Source organism: Rhinoraja longicauda, chromosome 32 (genome assembly GCF_053455715.1).
Source record: "Rhinoraja longicauda isolate Sanriku21f chromosome 32, sRhiLon1.1, whole genome shotgun sequence".
In the NCBI taxonomy this organism is placed as follows: Eukaryota; Metazoa; Chordata; class Chondrichthyes; order Rajiformes; family Arhynchobatidae; genus Rhinoraja; species Rhinoraja longicauda.
The window spans coordinates 21,132,132-21,150,557 of record NC_135984.1 but is presented as its reverse complement, the minus strand read 5'-3'; positions in this window follow the sequence as shown (position 1 = coordinate 21,150,557).

Genomic DNA, 18,426 nt, shown 5'->3' with positions numbered 1-18,426 from the left:
GATTCATCCTTGATTATGCTGGTGGTGTTGCCGAGGCAACGTGAAGTGTAGATGGAGTAAATGGAAGATTGCACGTTGCCCCTTTGCTGTCATTATCAAAACTCAAATGTAAAGAAGAGTGATAAATGCAGGATCAGCAGGCATCTTTAAAAACATGGAATCCCTGTAAAGGATCAATGCCTTCAGAGAGATTTTTAGCCAGAAAAAAAATGCATGATCCAGTTTCAGCCACTGCTGTTCTCAGTGTAAGTGTAATGATTGACAGCTAAGGGAAAGAGTTAAACTAAAACACAGTGGTTTAGAAAACTTTTCCCTTGAATGCTAATCCCCCAGTTCAGCTCTCGCTTTTAAAATTACTGTTTCATTCGTGCTAAAACTGTCTAATAAGCTGCCAGGATTGAACTGCTAAACAGGCTAAGGGAGATTCACAGAGGTAGAGATGTGGGAACGTTAGGAGTGTAGCATTTAGCACCCTGTGCCTGGTCTGGCACTCAGTAAGTACATGTCTGATATGCACCTCTGATCCATTCACCTGCCACAGTGCTATCCTTTGATACCCTTCCTCAGACAAAAATCCATCTTTGAAAACCCTCATTAATTCAGCATCCAGAAGAAGCGGATTCCAGATTCCTTTATCTCGTGTTGACATTGGTCTCTGATTCCCTGTCTAATTGGCTTTGCTCATAATGTATGATGTCCCCTTATTCTTGGGAATGAGGAATGGTTTTGCTGGCTTCATCCAGGAGAATTTATTGAACATTATAAACATCTCAATCTGCCCAGAAAATATTATTTTTCTTCTGCCCTGCAAACTTTTCATACCTCTACTTTCCCTCCCCCTGACTCTCAGTCTGAGGAAGGATTTCGACCCGAAATGTCACCTATTCCTTCTCTCCAGAGATGCTGCCTGACCCGCTGAGTTACTCCAGCTTTTTTGTGTCCATCTTCAGTGTAAACCAACATCTGCAGCTCCTTCTTACACAGTCAGTTTGTCAACTCTGTGAGCCATTATAGAGGAAGGAAGAAAAGGAACAGATGACGTTTCAATAGACAATAGACAATAGACAATAGGTGCAGGAGTAGGCCATTCAGCCCTTCGAGCCAGCACCGCCATTCAATGCGATCATGGCTGATCACTCTCAATCAGTACCCCGTTCCTGCCTTCTCCCCATACCCCCTCACTCCGCTATCCTTAAGAGCTCTATCCAGCTCTCTCTTGAAAGCATCCAATGAACTGGCCTCCACTGCCTTCTGAGGCAGAGAATTCCACACCTTCACCACTTTCTGACTGAAAAAGTTCTTCCTCATCTCCGTTCTAAATGGCCTACCCCTTATTCTTAAACTGTGGCCCCTTGTTCTGGACTCCCCCAACATTGGGAACATGTTTCCTGCCTCTAATGTGTCCAATCCCCTAATTATCTTATATGTTTCAATAAGATCCCCCCTCATCCTTCTAAATTCCAGTGTATACAAGCCTAATTGCTCCAGCCTTTCAACATACGACAGTCCCGCCATTCCAGGAATTAACCTAGTGAACCTACGCTGCACGCCCTCAATAGCAAGAATATCCTTCCTCAAATTTGGAGACCAAAACTGCACACAGTACTCCAGGTGCGGTCTTACCAGGGCCCGGTACAACTGTAGAAGGACCTCTTTGCTCCTATACTCAACTCCTCTTGTTATGAAGGCCAACATTCCATTGGCTTTCTTCACTGCCTGCTGTACCTGCATGCTTCCTTTCAGTGACTGATGCACTAGGACACCCAGATCTCGTTGAACATCCCCTCTTCCTAACTTGGACACCATTCAGATAATAATCTGCCTTTCTATTCTTACTTCCAAAGTGAATAACCTCACACTTATCTACATTAAACTGCATCTGCCATGTATCCGCCCACTCACACAACCTGTCCAAGTCACCCTGCAGCCTTATTGCATCTTCCTCACAATTCACACTACCCCCCAGCTTAATATCATCTGCAAATTTGCTAATGGTACTTTTAATCCCTTCATCTAAGTCATTAATGTATATCGTAAATAGCTGGGGTCCCAGCACCGAACCTTGAGGTACCCCACTGGTCACTGCCTGCCATTCCGAAAGGGACCCATATATCCCCACTCTTTGCTTTCTTTGCTCACCCCATTCTTCAGGTCTTGACCCGAAACGTCACCTATTCCTTCTCTCCAGAGATGCTGCCTGATCCGCCGTTGCTCCAGAATTTTGTGTCTACCTCGGCCATTATAGACAGGTCTTCCACATTCAGCTGGCACTCACAGAGGCAAGTTCACGTGGCATAGTTTTTTGTTCCTGAGCAAGAAGGTCCCTGAACTGATTGCCAGACTCTGCGTCAGTCGAGCACTGAGCCCAGGATGTTCTGGGTTGTTCAGTTTGGCAGCACTTAATAAATCTACACAGTGGGTTGTCTGGGTTGCTTGAGTGTTTAATTTGTTGGTACAATGAAAACAATCCAACTCCGAGAATGTGTTCCCTTTTTAGAAGGACCTGCAAGCTCACTGCTTGCAGATCTCACACTGCTTTACAAGAGGTCAGTGCAAGTGCACAAAGGAGCCGACATGGACAATATTAGAATAAACAACTTTTTAATGCAATGCCCAGAAGGCTGCCAATAGCCTCTCTAAGCCATAAATGACAGGGAATCGTGCAAGTCATTCATCCAAATTAAGGTTTTTGTTAACAATCAGTGGTCATTATCCACAAGATTGATGCAGGACTAATCAAACCTTTTAATGGACACCAGGCTCGTGCTGTTGGGCACTGAATGTAACGGATTACCATGTCAATGGATATTTCATATCCTTTTCTGCAACTGCTAAATAAAATTGCTGTCATTGTTTTGGCAGATTTATAATGCTCTTATTCACAAACCTAATGTGCAGTGCTCCACCTGCCTTGGTCAACATCGTGCTGAGGTTGCCTTCGTGGTTTTATTTCTCATCTTTTCCACAGTGCAGGCAGGGTTAACAGTTGTGCGGCAGGCAGGCAGATGTGTGATGGATGCAACTTAATGAGCAAATGTGTACTTCCAAAGCAGCTGATCTTTTCCCTTCCCCCTGCTCTGAGGATGGGGCATGTTTCGGTCCTCAACACCAAAAATGAACGTACAAAAGTAATTAGATTTGTGCAGCATCTTCCATGACCCCAGAATGGGTGCTCTGTCGCCAGAGCTTGCTTACAGTAGTTGGCCAAAGAGCCAATTTCCGTGCTCTATAACACCATAACGCTACTGGCACGCACCAGTTAGGGTGACGCGCAGTAGGTGAGTTGCTGCCTCACAGCGGCAGAGACCCGGGTTTGATCCTGACTACGGCTGCTTGTCTGTACGGAGTTTGTATGTTCTCCCTGGGACCAGAGTGAGTTTTCTCCGGGAGCTCCGGTTTCTTCAAAGACATATAGGTTTGTAGGTTAACTGGCTTGGAATAATTGTAAATTGTCGATAGTGTTAGTGTGCAAGGATCGCTGGTCAGCGCGGACTCGGTAGGCCGAAGGGCCTGTTCCCGCGCTGTATCTCTAAACAAAACGAGTTATGTACCAGAGAGCTGCCAGAAGTCAAGAGAGTTTCATTGTCATATGCACCAAAACGAAATAATGAAATTCTGACTTGCAGCAGCAAAACAGGTTTGTAAATACAGGACTCAACAGATAACACAATAAACCAAAAAAGTGTAATAAATATAAAACTCCAATATAGTGCAAAAAAAAAGCCCAATGTCCTTAGAACTATGAACCAAGGCAGTTCATAGTTCTAAGTTTAGTTGATGACCATAATGTTCAATAGCCTGGTGATTGTTGGGAAGAAGCTGTTCCTAAACCTGGAGTCACAGTTCGCAGACTATTTTACCTTCTTCCTGATGGCGGGAATGAAATGAGCACGTGACCCAGGTTGTGTGGGTCTTTGATGATGCTGGCTGCCTTTTGAGGCAATGCCTCCTATTGATCCCTTCGATGGTGGGGAGGTCAGTACCTGTGTTGGACCGGGCAGTGTCTACACAACCTCCTTCATTCCTGGTCATTCGAGTTGTCGTACCAGGCCGTGAACACTATAGTATCATTTTATAAGATTGGAATGGATTGGAAAATAAATCCATCTGTGTTTTGCCTTTTATATTTACTGTAAAAAATTGCCATTGTGTTAAAAGATACTCTTGTAAAATGGATTGTGTTGATTTTATAAATATCCTTAAGTGGTGCTCTCACTACTTTGAGCCAAGATTGAAATATTACTAAGATCTACTTCAGGGTTAAAGGTTGGTCAGCCCCAGTGACATCTTTCTCTCACCCTTGAACTGACAACCATTCTGTTTGTCGTTAGTAAAAGATCAGCTGTTTTGATATTACACATTCTCTCATTAAGATGCATCCATTACACATCTCACTAATGAGTAACTGTGTAATGTAAAGGCCGTTAAGCAGTCTATGTGTCCACGTGTGCGTGTGTGATATGGGATGATAGAGAATTACTCCGCCGTCTCCTGCCTTTCCAGCACCTGATCATTTGTGACTCTGGGGAGGTAGACTCAAGGTGCAGTGCTGCCTTCTGGGATAGGCCTCAGCTGGGCCTAGGCTTGGTAAGGAGGCCCACAGAGAGCGCCTGGCAGCAGATATCTCCGTGATAGATGGATCACTGTAAAAATCCGATCGCTTTGGTCATTGCTCCAGTCTCCAACATGGGAATTGCCTCCCTCTAGGGAGAAAATGAGACACTGTTTACCCAATCGAAGTGTTTCTAACTGCTCCTGAGAGGATAATGGTTTTGGACTGGGGCCAAAGAAGATGAAAGTGTGTGTAAACTCTCTCAGCTGTCACCGACAGGAGGAATTAGAGGCACTCCATGAATTTCTATGGACAAGGAAAAGCAAAGAACAAAGATTCTAGCTAGGATCTCAACATTCCTTCTTTCAAGATGATTGGTCCAGCAGACAATTTTTTAACCCTTTCCCAGTCCCTTGTGTTTTCTAACAGAACAGATTTTCTGTAGCAGAATATACCAGCTGCTGCAGAGCTATCAGTGAAGTTTGATTTCCTTATTGGTCCATTGAAGTTCAGCATGACTATAATAACCAAAGTGTTGTGACATGACAAATATCAATTAGTGCTCTGGCAACTTTGGCCATCTGTCTTGCATAAAGCAACGAACAGCATCTTGATGACAAAACCTTTATCAGCTCATTGTGTTAAAAAAACTACAAGATAAACATGACACTGCCGAGAACTTGCACAAAAAAGTAGAAATCTCTTAAGTATTTAAATCCATTGTTAATTCACTGGTCACAATTAAAAAAAAAAGATTGGATATGGAGAGGATAGCTTTAGAGGGAAGAGAGGCACAAAATGCTGGAATAACTCAGCGGGTCAGGCAGCGTCTCTGAGATGTCGCTGAGATTGTCCATGTTCTGACATTGGCAGGAATCTTTCTGAGGGATTTGATAAGGGTTTCAGCAGAAGTAGTCATGACCTTAATTAATGAGAGACAGGGGCGGGCATTTTGAAGGTGGGTTTGAAGATCGTGAAAGTGCACAGTGTTGGAATGACTCAGTGGGTCAGTCAGCTGGAGAACATGGATAGGCGATAAAGGGAGGGGGGGGCGGGGAGATCATGAGTTTTGAAGGCATGATGCTACCTGCTGAAGAGAATAAGGGAATAATTTACAATAGGAGATCACAAGTGCACCAGGCATGGAACATAGAACTGTACAACACAGGAACAGGCCCTTTGGTACACAATGGCATGAACTTCAGTCTGAAGAAGAGTCTCGACCCGAAACGTCACCCATTCATTCTCTCCAGAGATGCGGCGTGTCCCGCTGAGTTACTCCAGCATTTTGTGTCTACCTTGTCTCACACAAACATAAGTTATAAGTAAACAACAACAGACTGCCATTCAAACATAAACACTTTCTTGTCAACGTTTAGACCAATTAATTTTCGCAAATTTCCCAGCGCTTTCACCTCAAAGAACATAGAACACAGTACAGCACAGGAAAGGGCCCTTCAGCCTAAAATGCGAAGATAAACTAATCTCATCTGCTGCTCAAATACATATGTATGATCCACACCCCTCCATTCCCAGCATATCCATGTGCCCATCTAAAAGCCTTAAATGCCACAATTGCATCTGCATCCGCCACTGCCCCTGGCAACACATTGCAAGCACCCACCACTTTCTGTGTAACGTGACATGAAAGGCTGGAAACACTGATCAGGTCAGGCAGTATAACACTGTTTTCTCTTCCAGAGATGCTGCCTGACCTGCTGGGTGATTCCAGAATCTTCACGTGCCATGGAAGAGATAGATTTAGTGAGTTGTTTGTAGTGCTGGCACATCTAAAGAAGTGCTGGCACATCTCGACCTAAAACGTCACCCATTCCTTCTCTCCAAAGATGGCTGCTTGCCCCGCTGAGTTTCTCCAGCATTTGTTGTCTATCTTTGGTGTAGTCCGGCATCTGCAGTTCCTTCCTACACACGGCCCATTATTTCTGGATGTGCAGTCAAGAAGATGGCTGACCTGCCTCGACAGCTGTTTGTTTTTTCTTTCTAATTGCTCATAATCGTTAACTGAAAGGGAAAGAAACAGAACTGCAAAAAAAGGCAGCGCAATTGCCAAATCTCCACAGACAAGCAGACCAGACACACACGCACCAAATGTGAAAAAGTGACAGCTGTTCTAACAAAACAGCACAACAGACAGATGATTCTGCCCAGTGTGATCTCTATAGCCTCCAAGTGCAGCAGATGACTGACATCATTTATTGGTGTCTGAATACATTCCGTCTCCGACCTGTTGCAATCTCCACCAGTCACCTCGTTACATCGGAATCAGCTTCAAACCCATTTCTCAGCCATGATTTTTGCCCTTTGCAGCTCAGTTTTTGGATAAAAACAACACGTGTCCCTCACTGAACATATCCTGCTCAAAAAGTAGCAAGAAAAACATACCACAGACGCTGAAAGTGAATAAAAAGCAGGAAATTGTTGGAATATAAACCAAACTGGGGGATTTGTAACTTTGTAAGCGCCCTTTATGGCCGACTATTTACATACCGTGGCAAGGTATGCAAGCAAAGAATTTCATTGTGGCCTGTCACATGTGACAATAACGTATTCAATTCAATATCTGTCGCACAAATATTGAATTCTCCTGCAGAGACGATGCTTGGAGCATTTCTGGTTTTGTGTTTCCCGGTTTCTCATGAAGTATTTTGGCTCTGTATATAAGTGGACAAATTCTTTTCATTTTAACTTGCAGTGCTGTGGCGGGACTGAGAACTCTCGGTCAAAGGACATTTAAAAATCAAACATAAATGGCTGCACTTGGTAGATATGTGTGGTTTTCAATTTGTTTGTTCTTGTGATTTAATCCTGGAAACACCAGATCTTTCCTGACTGCATTGCCAAACCCCAGCTTTGTGTCTCCTTTTTGGGTTTGGGCTAGAGTACTTCAGATTATTGATTAATCCAGTTCAATAACACAGTGAAGTGGAGACAATTGATTGCTTACCACATCTGTGTGTTGCAGTCCCTAATTTACAGTCGAGGCTCAGTTGAGACTTAATGGTTGAGTTGGCTCCCTCACAGGTGCTCTGATGAGTGCTAGAAATAAAATAATTATATATATAAATTCACACACATACATACACGCACACACACACGCACACATACATACATCGAGGTTGGCTGTAGAGGTTTTGCAGGGCAATCGCTCTACAAAGCCTTGAGTGCACTGGGCATCACCGGAGATGAGAAGGGCGGCACGGTAGCGCAGCGGTAGAGTTGCTGCTTTACAGCGAATGCAGCGCCGGAGACTCAGGTTCGATCCTGACTACGGGTGCTGCACTGTAAGGAGTCTGTACGTTCTCCCCGTGACCTGCGTGGGTTTTCTCCGAGATCTTCGGTTTCCTCCCACACTCCAAAGACGTACAGGTATGTAGGTTAATTGGCTGGGTAAATGTAAAAATTGTCCCTAGTGGGTGTAGGATAGTGTTAATGTACGGGGATCGCTGGGCGGCACGGACTTGGTGGGCCGAAAAGGCCTGTTTCCTGCTGTATATAAATGATATGATATGATGATAAGAGTCATCAAGAACACCACAGAGGCAGCGGAGAAAGCCTCGAATGGCTCTTCATCAGGAGAGGAGGTCCATGGGTGGAGCGAATGCCACCTGAACACAAGTCGTCGTCTGATCAACCACAGCTGGGTCGCCCGGGCGAGGGTGTCTGATGTTGAAAGACCTGAAACACCCAATGACCTCAGGTTACATCATTGATGATGTGTTCAGGAGCATCAGGGAATGTATTTTATTTTAAAAAAAGTATATATATGCATATATATATGCATATATATATGTGTGTGTGTGTGTGTGTGTGTGTGTGTGTGTGTGTGTGTGTGTGTGTGTGTGTGTGTGTGTGTGTGTGTGTGTGTGTGTGTGTGTGTGTGTGTGTGTGTGTGTGTATTTATATATATATATATATATGTGTGTGTGTGTGTGTGTACACACACACACAAGCATTCTCTGACTTACATAATAGATGATTTATGTAAACTTAGGTAAGCAATTCTATAAGCCCACTGACACCCACGTGGTCCCTGCCTTAGAGCTCCCACGTGGTCTCAGCATTGAACAATAAATTTATGTGTGCGATGTAGCACTCCCTTTTCGACTTACGTAACATTCGACCCACAAGGATCCATGGGACGTAACTTACGTAAGTCGGGAAGCATCTAAGTATGTATTAGATATATATATTATATATTATATATAGACCTATAAATATATAAACAAGGTACACAATAGATAACATAATAATAACAGAAGAAAAGTTCTGTTATTAAAAAAACAATTTAAAGCGATATTTGTGCAAAACAAAACAAAATCCCTAAGTCCCTAGTGCAACAAAGACAGTTTGTAGTTCAGACTATTGGCATTTGTAGTGTTCAATAGCCTGAGGCTAGATGGAAAGAAGTTGTTCCTGAACCTGGGAGGTCACGTTTTTCAGAATTGTATTTCTTCTTTCGCAATGAAAGGAATGAAATGAGAGAGTAGACAGGATGGTTTGGGTTCTTGATGATGTTGGCTGCCTTTTTGAGACAGTGCCTCCTGCAGATCCCTTCAATGGCAGGGCCGTCAGTGCCTGTGATGGACCGGGCAGTGTTCAACACTTTTTATAATCTACTTTGCTCCTGGGCTTTTGAGTGGTCAAAGCAGGCGGTAATATAACCAGTCATTATGCTCTCTACTGTAAAGCTGTAGAAGTTGAAGTGAGTATTCATCAAAGTTACTAGAGGAACAAGATAGACCACTCGACCCTAAAAACCGTAGTATGTCATGGCGCCATTTTAGTAGGCAGAAACTTGCCTACATTTTAAAAGAAAAATAACAAAAATCTGTGAATTGATAGATGAGATATATTCTACATTTTAATGGTATCATCACACATATTGTTCCCCCAAAACACTGATTACACTGCGAGAGGCATAACGGACGGTGGGTTTTGCTTACTAAAATGGCTCCTTTGTGTACTACACTTCAATATAGGCGATTTCAATGGAGTGGTCCATCTTGTTCCTCTAGTATCTTTGGTATTCTTCAACATACCAAATTTCCTCAATCTTCTAAGGAAGTAGAGGCATTCATTGATGGGCTTTCTTTATGAATGCATCAATGTGCTGGGTCCAGGACAGATCTTCAGTGATATGCACGCCCTTAAACTTGAAGTTGGTGATTCACTCCATCACTGGACTGTCGATGAAGACAGGTTGTGTAGGGAGGAACTGCAAATGCTGGTTTAAACCGAAGATAAACTATAGAACTAGTCTGAACGGGTAGATAAACACACAAAGCTGGAGTAACTCAGCGGGACAGGCAGCATCTCTGGAGAGAAGGAATGGGTGACGTTTCGGGTCGAGACCCTTCTTCAGGGATAGGGGAAACGAGAGATATAGACCACTGGGCTGAAACCTGCCAAAGCGAAATATGAGAAGCTGTTTCTCCAATTTGCATTTAGCCTCACTCTGACAATGGAGGAGACCTAGGACAGAAAGGTCTGTGTGGGAATGGGAAGGAGAATTAACGTGTTTAACAACCGGGAGATCAGGTAGGTTTAGGTGGGCTGAGTTAAGGTGTTAAGATAAATGATTGCTCAGTCTATGTTTGGTCTCACCGATGGATAAGAGTCCACATCTTGAACAACGGCTACAGTAGATGAGGTTGGAGGAGGTGCAACTGAACCTCTGCTAACCTGAAAGGACTATCGGGGTCCCTGTACAGGGTCGAGGGAGGAGGTGTAGGGACAGGTGTTGCATCTTCTGCGATTACAGGGGAAGGTACCTTGGGAGGAGGTGGGTTGGGTGGGAAGGGATGAGTTAACCAGGGAGTTGTGGAGGGAACGGTCTCTGCGGAAGACGGAAAGGGGTGGAGATGGGAAAATGTGGCTAGTGGTGGGATCACGTTGGAGGTGGTGGAAATTTCAGAGGATCATGTGTTGTATGCGCTGGCTGATGGGGTGGAAGGTTGGTTTGTGGATCCTCAGCCCTCCTGAAGTCAACAATCGGCTCATTGTCGGTCTTGAGAAAAAGGTTGTTGTTCTGGCACCATTCAATCAGACAATTGGCTTCCCTCCTACCCTCATTATCCATAACTCATCCAACAACGTAGAACACATTGAGCTGGTCCAGGAGTGAAGCCAAGCTGGTGTTTGAGCTGCCACTTGATTTTGCCTTGTAGGAAGGGCAAGGTGAGGGCAAGGGATGAAGTGATAGACATCTTTGATGGTGGAGCAACAATGCTTAAGGGGCTTTGATCCTCTGGTGCTACATTAACTCAAATATGAATGTGAGAGGTATGATTTGTAAGTATGAATTTGACAAGTAAATTGCTGGTATTGTTCAAAGGGAGGAGGGTGGTCAGCCAACAGAATGATTAGTGCACACAGGCCCAGTTTGAACATGTGGGGGGTATATGTTTCCCAGATTAAGTTTAGTTTAGTTCAGTCTCCCAAATAAGCGGGCTAGGCAGATGCAGAGGGGGATGGTTCTGGGATGGCAGAATGCACCGCTGAGCCTACTGGAGATGTTGTGGGCCCAATCAGCGAAACGTCGATGAAAGTAGGTGCCCACTTGATAACCCCAATGACGTGTCTGCCTAGCCTGTCTCAACATCGGAGGAGCGTAGGTGAGTGCATAAGCCTCCCATCACCACCGGGAGCTAGTTGACATTTGGCACTTTGGATTTTTATCATCACGTCCTGTGTATTTGGAAACATAGATATAACATGGAAGCAGGCCCAACGGCCCACTGAGTCCATGCCGACCATCAATCACCCATTCACATTAGTTCTGTTTTCTCACTTTCACATCCACTCCCTGCACACTCAGGCCAATTAACCTATAAACCCGCACTCGTTTAGGATGTGGGAGGAAACCTGATCATCCAGAGGAAACCCACATGGTCACAGGTAGGACGCGCAAACTCCACACAGACAGCACCCGAAGTCAGGATCGAACCCAGCCCGCTGGCATGGTGAGGCAGCAGCTCTACCAGCTGCACCACTACAACCTTACAGCCCATATTTTACTTCCCTTGCAGAGCACATGGAAGAAATCTGGTTAATTCCAAAGTCCAGGCACTGCCGGGTTCAGAGGGTTGGGGTGGAATAGCGGTGTGGAGTGGAGCAGGATCGATCACGAGTGCATGCAGATTGTTGATGTATCACTTGCACATGCTCACAGACACCACATGCATAGGAAACAGACGCACACAAAGGCATGCACACATAAGCCAGATAAACATGCGCACAACATCAACATAATCAAATCATGCACATAATCCACATGCACACTCACACATGGGATTGTGATTCCAAATGCATGTGCATAGCACAGACTGCATTAAATTGTAGATGTAAAGGAAAACTTGTACCTACGTGTATATTAGCTCTGGACTGCTCCAATTTTAGTCTTCAGTCTGTTTAAAAAGAAAAGATCTGCACTGTTCAGGTACTGTATAATCTGTGGCTTCAAGTGAGTTGAAAGATGGTGATGATGATGATGATGATACTTAATTGTCACTTGTTCCCAGCTAGGTACAGTGAAATTCTTTGTTTTTGCATAAAAAGTACACAAACGAGTCCCCACAAAGTTACACAAAATACTCATCCCCTCTTCGTTCCCTCCACCAGGTCCCCATTTGTTCTCAGCGGCCTTGTTTTGGTGAGATCCTGGGGGATATCTGGTTATAGAAAGCCGAGTTTATTCAGCGGCAAATGTTCATATCATCCTAACTCAAAGTGTGACTTTTTAATTTGTTCCTGAAGGCTGCAGAGAGAGCTGAGGGTTGGTGGCATTCATCCAATTGAGGGTACTGGGTTTCGGAGACAGCACGGAGACCCAAACTGGTAACCATCTGGTGGAGATGCCTGCCCCTCTCTGCCTCTAACACCGCACTGCTGGGCTAAGGGCCTTTTTATGTCTCTCCAAAGGGTTCCTGTGTCCCTGGGCAGGGCAGATGGGGCTGCGGATTTTTCCATAAACACTGCTGTCAGTGTGACTCTCTGTGTGAGACCGGCACTGTGGCTTTTAACTGATGGCACCTAGTGGCTGGGTTGAGAATTCGGAGAATGACTGCTGAGTATTTTAATTAGATCGTAGGTAGACACAGAATGCTGGAGTAACTCAGCGGGTCAGGCAGCATCTCAGGACAGAAGGAATGGGTGACGTTTCGGGTCGAGACCCTTCTTACATCCTTTACCAAGTCAATAGGAAGAATTTCACACGGGATGGAATGCTGGAGACCGGGACTTTAGACTTAGAGATACAGCATGGAAACAGACCCTTCAGTCCACAGAGTCCGTGCCGAACAATGTTCACTCTGTACACTAACACTATCCTACATACCAGGGACAATTTACAATTTTACCAAATCCAATTAACCTACAAACCTGTACGTCTTTAGAGTGTGGGAGGAAACCGGAGCTCCCGGAGAAAACCCACACGGTCACAGGGTAAACGTACAAACTCTGTACAGACAGCACCCGTAGTCAGGATCGAACCTGGGTCTCCGGAGCTTTAAGGCAGCAACTCTACCGCTGCGCCACCGTGCCGGTGGGGTTTTGTTTCACTGGAGATCACAACTCAAAGAATTCTCACCCTTAATGTCTTCATAGTAAGTGGAGAAAGTGAGGGGAATATGTTATTTTGAAAGCAGCATAATTTTGGTCTCATTTGCGTCTCTTTAAGGGCAGGGCGTGGCGCAGCGATAGAGCTGCTGCCTCACAGTGCCAGAGAACCGGGTTTGATCCTGACTGCAGGTGCTGTCTGTACGGAGTTTGTGGTTGCCCCTGTGACCATGTGGACTTTCTCCAGTTTCCTCCCACATTCCAAAGACATGCAGGTTTGCTCCACTGCGATTTCTCTTCGAGGTATGTCCACTTTGAAGAAGTTCTCCTCCTCTCTTCGACGAGAGTTCAGTAACATGCTCTCTCGCTGCTCCCCCTCTGTGATTTCTCCTGCCCTCCTACTCTCAGATAGCTCCTCTGTCCCTCCCTTCCCCTCCTCCTTCCCAGATCTCCCTCTATCTTCCTGTCTCCACCTATATCCTTCCTTTGTCCCACCCCCGACATCAGTCTGAAGAAGGGTCTCGACCCGAAACGTCACCCATTCCTTCTCTCCCGAGATGCTGCCTGACCTGCTGAGTTACTCCAGCATTTTGTGAATAAACAGGTTTGTAGGTTAATGGGCCTCTGTAAATTGTCCCTCGTGTGTAGGATAGTGCTAGTGTACAGAGTGATCGCTGGTCGGCATGGACTCGGTGGGCCGCAGTTTCCACACTGTATTTCTAAAAACTATATCTTCCACGCTCAAAGAACATCAGTGAATGTTCAAATTTCACTCGTCCTATAGAACCAGACTCGTCCTATGGAACCAAGATCACTCATGCAGCCGGGGGTTTAATGATCCTTGAGAAATATTTCCAACGTTAGTCCTTCTCACTCTGTCACTCCCTTCCTTTTATTAATCTCTTTCTTCTTTTGTGTGCACTATCCTTGGCTTATTGAAACAAGGAACTATAGATGCTGGTTTATACAAAAGGACACAACTGCTGGAGTAACTGAGTAGGGCACAAAGTGCTGGGTAACTAAGTGTGGCATAAGGTGCTTTAGTAAGTGAGCAGGGCACAGAGAACTGGAGTAACTCAGTGTAACGCAAAGTGTTGGAGTAATGCAGTGGGGCGCAAAGTGTTGTAGTAACAGTGTGACACAGGGTGCTGGAGTAACTCAGTGTGACACACAGTGCTGTAGTAACAGTGTGACACAGAGTGCTGGAGTAACAGTGTGACACAAAATGCTGGAGTAACAGTGTGGCACAGTGCTGTAGTAACAGTGTGACACAGGGTGCTGGAGTAACAGTGTGACACAGTGCTGTAGTAACAGTGTGACACACAGTGCTGTAGTAACAGTGTGACACAGTGCTGGAGTAACAGTGTGACATAAAGTGCTGTGGTAACAGTGTGACACAGAGTGCTGGAGTAACAGTGTGACACAGGGTGCTGGAGTAACAGTGTGACACAGTGCTGTAGTAACAGTGTGACACAGGGTGCTGGAGTAACAGTGTGACACAGGGTGCTGGAGTAACAGTGTGACACACAGTGCTGTAGTAACAGTGTGACACACAGTGCTGGAGTAACAGTGTGACACAGAGTGCTGGAGTAACAGTGTGACACACAGTGCTGGAGTAACAGTGTGACACACGGTGCTGTAGTAACAGTGTGACACACAGTGCTGGAGTAACAGTGTGACACAGACCTGAAACATCACCTATCTACATACTCCAGAGATGCTACCTGACCTGCTGAGCGACTGCAGCATTTTGTATCTTCGGCTCATTTACATTGCTCGTCTCTTCTCTCAAGACCTCAGGCCACATTTTTTCTCTGATCTTCACTCTGGCCGTGAGGGTGGAGGCACTTTGCTCCACCCCTTGGTCACGGTGACATAGTGCTTAGGACCCTTGACCTACCAAGTTTACAATAAAGGACAATAACCCAACAAACAGCTAATGATGGCCCATTTCCTTTATCATGGCAACTTTTTTGCATATCTTTCATTCATTGTTCCTTATCTCTCTACATCATCATCTATATCTCGCATTTCTCTTTCCCCTGACTACTTTCTCCCGAAACGTCACCCATTCCTTCTCTCCAGAAATGCTACCTGTCCCGCTGAGTTACTCCAGCATTTTATGTCTATCTGCGGATTAAACCAGTATCTGCATTTCCTTCCGACACATTTTGTCTGCTCCACTGTAAAATCTCTTCAAAGTATGTCTGCTTTGAGTTCTCCTCCTCTCTCCCATGAGAGTTCTGCAACATCCTCTCTCACTGCTCCCCCCTCTGTGGTTTCTACTGCTCCACAACTCTACGACCACATTTTAACCCACTCGATACACTGGAATTTAGAAGGATGAGGGGGGATCTTATTGAAACATATAAGATAATTAAGGGATTGGACACATTAGAGGCAGGAAACATGTTCCCAATGTTGGGGGAGTCCAGAACAAGGGGCCACAGTTTAAGAATAAGGGGTAGGCCATTTAGAACGGAGATGAGGAAGAACTTTTTCAGTCAGAGAGTGGTGAAGGGGTGGAATTCTCTGCCTCAGAAGGCAGTGGAGGCCAGTTCGTTGGATGCTTTCAAGAGAGAGCTGGATAGAGCTCTTAAGGATAGCGGAGTGAGGGGGTATGGGGAGAAGGCAGGAACGGGGTACTGATTGAGAGTGATCAGCCATGATCGCATTGAATGGCGGTGCTGGCTCGAAGGGCTGAATGGCCTACTCCTGCACCTATTGTCTATTGTCTATTGATACCACAGCCACGTGTGCTTTCTCGGTGCCTGCCTGCGCCTCCATCTTCTCTCGTTTTCATCCAACAAACAGCTAACAAAGGCCTGATTCCTTTATCATTGTCACTTTTTTGCATATCTTTCATTCATTGTTCTTTATCTCTCTATATCATCGTCTATATCTCTCGTTTCCCTTTCCCCTGACCAGTCTGAAGGGTCTCGGCCCGAAACGTCACCCATTCCTTCTCTCCAGAGATGCTGCCTGTCCCGCTGAGTTACTCCAGCTTTTCGTGTCTACCTTCAGTTTAAACCAGCATCTGCAGTTCCTTCCTACACATTCCACCACAAAGACTGATCAGGCAGAAAGAGGCAGGAAGCAGGCTTAGTGCCTTTTGTCTGATCCAGAATTTGATGCAAAACCTCATCAATTATGTATACGTGTCATATGAGAATTCATGTCTACTTCCGCTATTTTACTGTCAAAATGAACCAGCTCCATTTCCATATGAACATCACGCCATAATATGATTTGGAACAGATAATGTGTGAGATTGCAACCACATTAGAGCAGGAACTCAAAGAGACCCTGAACTAAACACAGCACTATATACCTAGGATTTAAAACTTTTGATTCTGACATTTTTAGTAAATGATCCATTCTTTGTCGAGAGTGTAGAATGCTTACGGTTGGCAATTTTATTTTTGGATGTAATGTAATCTGCTGCTAATGCACCACGCTCCATTTTCTTTTCAACGTCCATTTAACAAGTGTGATGATTTCTGATCTCCTTCCCTTGTAACAAGATGTCTTATATTTTATGATCAGATGCAGTGATTCCACATGATTACCATCTTCTGACAAGAGGAGTTGAGTGTAGGAGCCAAGAGGTCCTTCTGCAGTTGTACAGGGCCCTAGTGAGACCCCTCCTGCCATATTGTGTACAGTTTTGGTCTCCAAATTTGAGGAAGAACATTCTTACTAATGAGGGAGTGCAGCATAGGTTTACTAGGTTAATTCCCGGAATGGCGGGACTGTCCAACGTTGAACGACTGGAGCGACTGGCCTTATATAATCTGGAATTTAGAAGGATGAGAGGGGATATTATTGAAACATGTAAGATTATTAAGGGATTGGACACGCTGGAGGCAGGAAACATGTTCCCGATGTCGGGGGAGTCCCAAACCAGGGGCCATAGTTTAAGAATAAGGGATAGGCCATTTAGAACGGAGATGAGGAAAAACTTTTCACTCAGAGGGTTGTGAAGCTGTGGAACTCTCTGCCTCAGAAGGCAGTGGAAGCCAATTCCCTGAATGCTTTCAAGAGAGAGTTAGATAGAGCTCTTAATGATAGCAGAGTCAAGGGATATGGGGAGAAGGCAGGAACGGGGTTCTGATTGTGGGTGATCAGCCACGATCACGGTGAATGGCGGTGCTGGCTCGAAGGGCCGAATGGCCTACTCCTGCACCTATTGTCTATTGTCTATTGAAGTGGAGATGAAGCAGAACAAGGTTGGCATATTTGGCCTCAGTTCCCTGCTCGAAGATTGTGTAGAATCAATTCAAATTTCTCAGCCTGCAGTTTTAAATGACCGCTGCTGGAAAATGTACAGCTATGAATGCATTCCAAGAGCAGATTGGGCTGCACTCATTTCCTTGTCCCCTCAACCCTACTCCATTGTCAAACCAATTCCCATCTCCATGTGCAAGAGCCTTTAAATAAAATTACAGAGTAATGCCATAGAGAAAAACAGCAAGCAAGACAGAAAGAAATATGATACACTCCAAAGTTTTTTGTTTGCAGTAGTTTAGTTTACAGATACATATGGAAACAGGCCCTTTGGCCCACCAACTCCACACTAACCATCAATCACCCGTTCGCACTTGTTCTATGTATCCCAGTTTCTCATCCACTCCCTGCACACTAGGGGCAATTTTTGTTCAAATGTTCAAATATGTTCAATCATTATGTTCAATTAATGTTCAAACATCTTCGGGATGCAGGAGAAAACCAGAGCACCCACAGGAAACCCGTGTGCACATAAGAAGAACTCCACACAGACAGCACCCGAGATCAGAATCGAACCCAAGTCTCTGGCACTGTGAGGCAGCAGCTCAACCATCTTGCGCCACTGTACCACCCAGATTCATTCAGTATTAATAGTTGAGGAACATGTAGTAAATAACTTATTTGAAATGGGACCATGGATCTTTTCCATCCATCTGAACGAACAGACTGACCTGCAGAATGATATCTAATTTGCAATACAGCATCTCAGGCAATGATGTATATTTTCTGTACTGCACAAGAAGAATCTCGGACTAAATATTTTGTTCAAATCTAGGTTCCCAGAACCATCTGACTCAAAGTTTCTGAAGAAGGGTCCTGAAGCGAAACGTCACCTATCCATGTTCTCCAGGGATGCTGCCTGACCCGCTGAATTACTCCAGCAATTTGTGTCTCTTTTTTTGTAAAACAGCATCTGTACTTCCTTATTTCTACATGGTTAGTTATGGTTAATCTTTAATCTCAATTTGCAAGAGGTGGAAAATACTCCTGAAAAAGGGTCCTGCCCTGAA